The 8,684-nt window shown below is 50.1% G+C and overlaps 2 long non-coding RNA genes across 3 annotated transcripts; one reads left to right on the top strand and one right to left on the bottom strand.

Moving 5' to 3' along the window:
• Positions 1-540: 540 nt before the first annotated feature.
• LOC117071146 lies at positions 541-3,596 on the bottom strand. Of its 2 annotated transcripts, none has more exons than XR_004432158.1 (3): positions 3,576-3,596; positions 3,234-3,386; positions 541-790 (listed from the first exon to the last, which is right to left on the bottom strand). It is a non-coding gene; the product is annotated as an uncharacterized LOC117071146 (long non-coding RNA). The 2 variants fall into 2 exon arrangements; XR_004432159.1 differs by lacking the exon at positions 541-790 and adding an exon at positions 1,693-2,567.
• Positions 3,597-3,671: 75 nt separating this feature from the next.
• LOC117071151 lies at positions 3,672-7,322 on the top strand. The gene is made up of 3 exons (XR_004432163.1): positions 3,672-4,667; positions 4,840-5,565; positions 7,011-7,322. It is a non-coding gene; the product is annotated as an uncharacterized LOC117071151 (long non-coding RNA).
• The last annotated feature ends 1,362 nt before the right edge of the window (positions 7,323-8,684 follow it).

The raw sequence follows: 8,684 nt of genomic DNA, 5'->3' as shown, positions 1-8,684 counted from the left end.
TGCAGTTCCATCTCCTCTCACTGCCCTCCCCGCCCCTTACGTGTTCCCAGCTGATGCTTCTGCAGAAATGCCAAACCAGGCCATCAGAACCCTCCCTGGAGGGCGGTCTAGGGTGGCACGGCCATATGTGCCACCATCCCGGTCTCCTCCCAGAGCCTCTTCAGCACACCCTCGATCAGGGCTTCTGGTTGGCATCATGACTTGGAAAGGAGGGACATAGGCTGCCAGAGACCATGCTCTGCTGCTCCTCTTCTCTCTGGGCTCCTGTCCTGGCTCCAGTGTCTCCTATTTTGGCTCTGCATCCTACCTTCCCGCCCCTCTGGCATGCCCCAGTCCCCTCGGACCCTGAGCCTATGAAATCCTGACAACAAAAATGGTGAGTGTGTGGTAGCAAGGTTCAGTGCTGAGATTCAAAGTCTGCCTCTGTCACTTCCAAGTGGTGTGACCTTAGGCAAATCCCTTAACCTCCCTGTGCCTCATCTGTCAAATGGCAGTAAAGATTGTACCTACCTCAAAGGGTTATTGAGAGGAGTAAATTAATTACGGCAAGATGCTTTTATTAACTGATCGCATTAACGTACAGTGCTTAGAACCATGCCGCGGAGCTGATGTTACCATTGTCATTAGCAAGGCTGATACTCAGAGAGGTGGTGGCAGCTGGAAGAGGAACTTCTGGTTTTGGTTTCAGGTAAAACCAGGGCTCTGGGCTTGTATCCTGGCTCCTTTACTTCCTAGCTGTGTGACTTTCGGTCGGTCACTCAAACACCCTTGATTTCCTTGGTTTCCTCATCTGTAAAATGGGGAGGAAAGCAATAACCACCTTGTAAGTTGCTGGGAGGGTTTGATGAGATGATGCGTGGAAGTGCCTAGCACAGAGCCAGGAACAACCCGAAGGCCCTCAGTGGATACTTGGTAGATGGCAGGAGGATGGATGGAAGTCCCTGCCTTTGCCTGCAGCGTGGGATTTCAGAGCTTGGTTCTCGTCCTCAGAAGGGGCTCCCCCAGGGCCTGGGCCGGGGTGGTCCCTGGTATCTCTGGGTTCCTGTCCCAGCTGCAGAGTTCCCCAGCCAGAGCCCACAGGGCCAGTCACATCCTGTTTCTCTTTTAGGCACCTCCTTTTGGAACCCAGCGCCCCAGATAGATATCCTGCTATTCATTTAGTCTATGATGGGTGTGGGGTGGAATATTTAGGTAAAACTTCACAAACAGCTAGACTTGAGGTTGGCCTTGAAGAACAGTACGTATGCCAACAGGTGGAGAGAAGAGGGGTGGAGATGGTGTTTGCTGTACACTGGCTGCATTTGTGGATCCAGACAAGGGCCTCCATGCATCTATGCCCTTTGCAGTGAGGCTCTGCTGCTCCTCTCCACCTTCTGGATCTTGGGTGGCCTCAATACTTGCTTTAGCAGGGAGAAATGCAGCAGAAGTGATGATATACCAGTCCTGAGCCTAAGCCACGAGAGGCCTTGCAGGCTGCAACTGCCACCTCAGTGTACTTAAGCCTGGGCTAGCCTCTTGGAGCATAAGAGGCCACATGGAACAGAGCCAAGCCACCCCAGGTGTCCCAGCTGAGGACCTGGACAAGTGGGAGAGCTCAACCTACACCCTGTCTGCCAGCTCACCACAGATGCAGACACATGGGTGAGGCCAGCCAAGGTCAGAACTGCCCTGCTGAAGGAAATGCATACTCTTAAGCCACTGGACTTGGTGGTTTGTTGAGCATCACTGAGACCACAGGTAACAGAGACAGTGAAGGTAAAGAGAACGGAGAGGCAAACTTGCAGAGGAGGGACAGTGTGGGGGTGTCTGGGGAGGGGGTGAGCAGCCCAGAATTTCTGATTCATACGGGCCTGATGGCAACCCTAAGTTCCCTCAAGCCAGGAGGCCTGAAGCCTGTGTGGCCAGTGACCTGCCCGCTGCAGAATGATGGATTAAGCGCATGTCTGATAACCGGATTGGCCACCAGACTGCTGGTTGGATGTCTGCCAGGTTCCCTCACAAGCAGGCCTGCCTGATATGTTTTCTCAGCCTGTTTTTTCCTATTTGCCAGAGCCCAGGCCTTTGAAACTCCTATCACAAGACGGCGTCCACTTCCCCCGTGGGTCCTGGTGAAGTTCCTCTCACAGAACAGCGTTTTCTTGATGTTGAGCAATAACTCACAGAAACTCCTGGAACCTGCCTCTCAGCCATGCGCACTGGCGCAGCCCTGCTGTGTGGCCTTAGGCGCCCCTCTCCTGCCCCCGGGCCTCCCTCTACTGCGTGACCGGCCACATGGCCATGCCTGCTGCTCTGTGCCTGTCTCCTCATCTGTGAAATGAGGACACAGCCATGGACCTCATGGCAGGGGGCGGGGGGCGGGGGGAGGGTGGTGGCCAAGGGGACTACTGTGTGTGGTTTGGATTCCTCTTGGCTTAAAAACGGCTTCCATCCCCAACTCCCCAGCTCCCCGTCTCCACCCAGGCCATTTGACCGATCTTGACGATCTTGTTGAAAATCACAGTGGTTTCCAAAGCAAATCCAAGTCTTGTGCGGCTCTGGGCTGAGGGTCCCACGCTTTTCACCCAGACCTATAATCATCACAGATGTTTAGAGGAGATAGTAAGTATAGAGCTGCATGCTTTAATTCTGCTGACCCAGGCCCCCGCCCTCCTCCCTCCTGGGTACCAGGCTGCCTCCCAGGCTGGCGGGATGGTGTCTCTGTCTCCTCCTAACACTCCTGAGATTTGCAGCGACGCCAGGCGCGGCGCTGACCCAGGAGGTGGGGTGTTTAGAACCCGCCCCCCGGGCTCCCCCAGGAGCTTTGAGTTTAGTAAAGGCAGCAGTCAGTAGGCTCAGGGAGGGACTCCCGGCTCAGTCCTCAGCCCCCAACCCCCACTCTCCAATCTCCTTCCCAGACTGATGACCAGCTCTGCGGGAAAACCTGCGGCGAAAGGCACCGCCCCAGAGAAGGGTCTGGAGTGGCAGGACTGGCAGCCAATGAAGGTGAAGGCCGAGCTTTACATCATCACCGTGGTCTCCCATTGGTTGACATTCTAGGCTTCCTGACTCCGCCTCCCAGCCTTGACAATGGGCCTCTCTGGGCCTCTCTGCTCCCCAGGCTTCTGCATCCTAGTGCAAGCGTTGCCGAGAAGGCCACTGTCGGGCAGAGTGCTGGGCTAGGCGGCAGCCCGAAGTCTGGGCTGAGCCACTAACTAGAGGTGAAGCATGGTGTTGCCAGGCGTCATCTTCCTTACCTGCAAGGGGAGAGGGTTCCAGCTGTCAATCTCGGGTTCTGCTACAGTTCATCCACCACCACACACTCGCCCATGAACGTCTTCCTTGCAGGCCAGGGGACCCTGGCCGGTCAGGTGTGTGGTCTGCCATGGGCTCCTTTTCCTCCCCAGAGCCTGGCAGGAAGTGAGCATATGGAATGGTTAATGTTAACCGATGTTTTCGGAAGAGCTGACACTGGGCTAAGCCTTATACATTGTTTTCTTCATATCCTAAACATTAGTCCGCCACGCAGCCCTAATTGTTCGGAGACAAGCACTGACTCTGAGGCTTGGCCAGGCTGAGTGATGGCCAAGGCCAAGGACCTGGTGAGGGGGACAGTCAGGATTCAAACCCAGGTGATTGGCTCTAGACCCCTTCCACTGATGCCACGGGAATGGATGGGGGACACCAGCCTCGCCATTGTGACTCGTTTGAGCTCTCAGCCCGGCGTGTATCCTGGCGGGAGCCATCCCCGACTGGCTCGGCAGCTCCAGGCTATTCGGAGGAACAGTCTTCAGAGAGCCTGGGTGCTGAGGGGAAAAATTGTTGCTGACATTTGACAAGTTTGGTCCTGAGATGTCAGAAAGGATTTCAGCTCTTCTGCCACCCCAAGGATGGTGGCAAGTAAATCACAGTGAGCTGGCTTATGTCAGGTCGACTGTGGAATTTGATGCTAGCTCATTGCTACCTCCTCTTCCTTGCCTGCCTCTCTCACTCTCTCAGCTCTAGTTTGAGATCGGCACAGGTTCCCTGGGTGATTTTTGAGAAAACTGCCTCCTCTTTAGGACTTGGCATCCCGAACCTGCATCAGGAAAAGGTGGTGACAGATACTCTCACACCCAGGGAGACTGCAAGGCCTACCCTCCACTCTCCACCTGGGCTCTCTGGCATCGAGACTCGTGCCCTACAGTTTTGGGCCCTTGAGGTGATGTCGCAGTGGGACCAGGGTGAGGGTGCAGGTATCTGAGAGCGTAGTAGGACCAGAACCTCTAACCTTAGGGAGGCTTCCTGGGAGCCAAGCTTGGTGACTTAGAATGTGAATGTCTGACTCATATCCCACTACCTTTTGGTGGGTGCTGCAGAGGACAATGGAGAGAGATTCAACTCTGAAGAGTGGTCTTGTGGAAGAGGCAGCTGGCTTGTTCAGTGTGGCACTGGCAGCCTCCATAAGGTTCCCAGGTAGAAGTTTCTGGCAGGTAGATTTCAGCTGTGTTTAAGGAAGATCTTTGAAGTTGTCAGAATGAGCTGTCTTGTGATAGTGAGCTCTCTGTCTGCAGAGGCATGCAAGCAGGGCACTTTCACGTATGCATTCAAGCTGACCTACGCAAGGCACTGTGCTAAGTGCTGGGTGCAGAGGAGAACGAGACCCAGTGGGGAAACAGGCACTTGCAATGCTGCTGTGAGTGTGAGCAGAGGTCAGCATGTGGCATCTGGAGCACAGGGAGGGAGTCCTGAAGGCTGCGTTGAGGATGAGGATACAGCTCTTTGCTGAGCCTTATGGTGAACCAGAAGTTTACCAGGCAGACAGGGGCTGGGGAGACGACTGGCATTTGTCCATTCAGGTTATGTTTTCTGAATTATATACAGAAGGACATGTTGCAGAAGAAATTTCAAGTACAGTGAAGAATAAGACTGGGGGACTTTTACCATTCAGAGTGGCCTTCACTGTGGGTGATCTGAATTGATCCCTGTATACAGGTGCTTCTGGGGTGACACTTTCCCTGCTCCATGGAGCTCCGGGAGGAGCGTGGACCACCCCCTTCTTTGCAGGCCTGTCTGTGAGGTGCCACTCCTCCTCCCACCTCCCCACTGCACAGGCAGCCCATCAGTGTCCGTGAGCTGCTCCAGAAGGATGCAGCTCTGAGGAGGCTCTGGGAGCGGGGAGCGGCGTATCCTAGCAACCTCTGAGGCTGGCATCTGCAGGGCTAGGCCTAGACTCAAGGCTCTTTCTAATTCACCAGCCTTCCCTTAATGATAAGCTTTCCCACACAGATGTGGGGGCGGGGAGGAAGAGGGGAGAAGTGGGCAGGAAGTGTTGCCTCCAACCCCATCACAGAGCAGGTCAATTCTCGCCCACAATACTGCCAGGGATGGGGGAAGGAGGGAGGGCAAAGTGAGTCCCTTAACTGAATATGCCACTTGTCCATCACCATGGCCAGTTTATCACCGTTTAGAGGACAATGAATCCAGGCAGTGATCATCAATGATAACTAACATCATAAAAAGATAGATGGCTGGACATGATGTTCCTTCTGATGAAAGATCACAACACCTACTGAAAAATCAAACCTGAATCAGATCAAGCCTCTGGAGGTAACCCTCAGCTACAGGAATTAGAGAACCGGGGGGCATGTTAATACGTCAAGGTGTTTAAACCTTACCACAGGGAGGCGGCCAGATTTCATCTCAGGCAAAAAATTACAGGTTTCATCAACAACGTGGAAGGAAAAAGAATAAAAGAAAAAAAAAACAAAACATAAGGAGAATTTATAGATTAACAGAAGCTTAAGAGAAATATCAGCCAATTACAACATATGGACTTTGGATTCTGATTCTTGCGAACAAACTACACAACAGTGACAATAAAAATGAGAAGTATTCACGAGACAATTGGGGAAATTTGAACGCTGACTGGATACTTAACCTCAAGGAATTATTTTTAATTTTTGAGCAATGTGAAAATGGTATTTGAGATTATGCTTAAAAAGAGTCCTAATTGTTGAGGGATTCATACAGAAATATTTGTTGATGAATTAATGAGGCCAGGCACAGTGGCTCACACTTGTAATCCCAGCACTTTGGGAGGCCAAGGCAGGCAGATCACCTGAGGCCAGGAGTTAAAGACTGGCTTGGCCAACATGGCAAAACCTCGTCTCTACCAAAAATACAAAAATTAGCATGGTAGCACATTCCTGTAGTCCCAGCTACTCAGGAGGCTGAGGTATGAGAATTGCTTGAACCCAGATGGAACCTGTTCCCAGCTACTCGGGAGGCTGAGGCGTGAGAACTGCTTGAATCCAGATGCAGGAAGTTGCAGTGAGTGGAGATCGCACCACTGCACTCCAGCCTGGGCGACAGGGCAAGACTCTGTCTCAAATAATAATAATAACAATAACAATAATAATAATATGTCTGGGATGTGCTTTAAAATAATCCATTGCAGAGAGAAGAGAGAAGTAAAGGTTTAGATGAAACAAGATTTGCTGTGAGCTGGTTGATCACTGTGGTAGCTGGGTGATGACGGGTACGTGGGGGTCATGATGCTACACTATTAATTTGAGTCTTACAAACTTGCGATTATTTGACCATTTTTGACTTTCAAAATGATTTAATGTGGTGCAAACCAATCCTTTGGTGTATGCTGGAAATTTTTTCACAACAAAGCATTCTTTTCAAGAAAAAGGTGAAGGGCAAACCTGCTTTTTCAGGAGGCTCTGCCCAGGAAAGAGGTACCCGAGACTCCCACTAAAATCTGTAGGGCTGTCATTAAAAAAGCCAAAAATGACTCTCAGAGGCAGCTGTAACTTGCATGCATTATTTCTGTTCAGCTAATAATAACAGTAATAGCAATAATGATGATAATAATAATAATTTACTGGTCGCTGTCAGCAAATGCTGAGCAACATGCCTGGATATGTTGGAACTGCAGAAGATGGCTTCATTAATGTCTTGGTTGCTCAATAAGGAACAATAAAAAGTTAAAGGAATCCAAACAAGCAGTAGACCAGGCATCGAATGGAAATTCTTCTTGCTTGCAGAAGGCAGCACCCAGGGTCATTCCTGGAGCATAAACGATCCGTGCAGAACATGGGCTAGAAGACCCCACAGTGGGGCAGAGGCAAATCCTGGACTGGGATCCCAGCAGTGAGAAGACCTGGACATCAACCCTATTTCATTCTGTGGCCTCTGCAAATCTCCAAACTTGTGGAGCTGTAGTTGCAAGCTCAGACTTGTGGTTTCCTGTACCTGGAGGAGGCCCAGGTCATTCTCTTAAGTCCCTTGTCTATTTCCTGTTTTTATCTGGATGCTGAGTTAACTATTTGATCCAACAATAAAACTAACAAGGTTTTATTTATTTTTAATGTCTTCTCTTTGCTGAACGCTGTGCTGGGCGCTGTAGTTGACATAGTTTTTGTCTTAATAGCTCATGAATCAAATCCCAGCTCCACATTTTATAGCTTTAGACAAGCGTTTAACCACCACTTGGGCCTGTTTCCTTACCTGCAAAGTGGGGATAATGACAGTTAATAGCTACTTCATTGTAACTTTGTGAGGATTAAATAAGATAAGGCAGATAAACTACTTAATAGGGTCTGGCACATTGTAAGCCTCAATAAATGGCAGCTATTTTGTATTATTATTATTATTATATAAAACCATGAGTGTTTAACAATGAATATATAGTAAACAGTGATTCTGAATGATGTATGATGTGAGATATCCTCAAGGACTGGTGTCACAGGGAAGTCTTACACTAGGCCTTGAAGGATAAGACCAGAAACTGCTAGATGCTCCCCATTACTGACTCTCCCCATTTCCTTTAATAACGAAGCTGAGACTACATTTCTTAGCCTCCCTTGCTGCTAGATATGGCCACATGATTAACTTCTGGCCGACGAAATGGATGCATAGGTGTTATGTGGAACTACTAGAAAGGCTGCTTAAAAGGAACTGGTTGAGTGGGAAAGAGAATCCCTTTGTCCCATTTCTTTCTACTGCTGGTCTGGAATCCTGACGTGATGGCTTGAGCCCCAGCATCCATGCTGGGGCATGAGTTCAGGGTTTTTTTTTTTTTTGTTTTTTTTTTTTTTTGAGACGGAGTCTTGCTCTGTCACCCAGGCTGGAGTGCAGTGGCCGGATCTCAGCTCACTGCATGCTCTGCCTCCCGGGTTTACGCCCTTCTCCTGCCTCAGCCTCCCAAGTAGCTGGGACTACAGGCGCCCGCCACCTCGCCCGGCTAGTTTTTGTATTTTTAGTAGAGACGGGGTTTCACCGTGTTAGCCAGGATAGTCTCGATCTCCTGACCTCTTGATCCGCCCGTCTCGGCCTCCCAAAGTGCTGGGATTACAGGCTTGAGCCACCGCGCCCGGCCGAGTTCAGGGTTTTTTAACAAGACCTTGCATATAAAAATATGCACCAGGGATGATGGAGCATGATGGGAGCCTGGGTTTCTGGTGACAGTGTGGAGTCACTAGAATGTCCTTATCTCCTTATATTTGGGTATGAGAGTAGTAAGTTATCTTGCTGAAGTCCCCCCTTTTGCTGTTAAATGCAGCCAAGCTTACTCTCAGGGATGGTATTGAAAATGTTTAACAAACAGAATGGCACAGACACTGATGAGGAAGGGTTTAGGGTAGCAGAAGGCTTAGAACCACAGATATTTACCAACCAGTATGGAAGTATTTTAATATTTTAGCAACCAGCTTAGTCAT

The sequence above is a fragment of the Trachypithecus francoisi genome, unplaced genomic scaffold, assembly GCF_009764315.1.
Source record: "Trachypithecus francoisi isolate TF-2019V2 unplaced genomic scaffold, Tfra_2.0 Lachesis_group3, whole genome shotgun sequence".
NCBI classification, from domain to species: domain Eukaryota; kingdom Metazoa; phylum Chordata; class Mammalia; order Primates; family Cercopithecidae; genus Trachypithecus; species Trachypithecus francoisi.
This window is presented reverse-complemented; position numbering and strand designations above follow the sequence as displayed.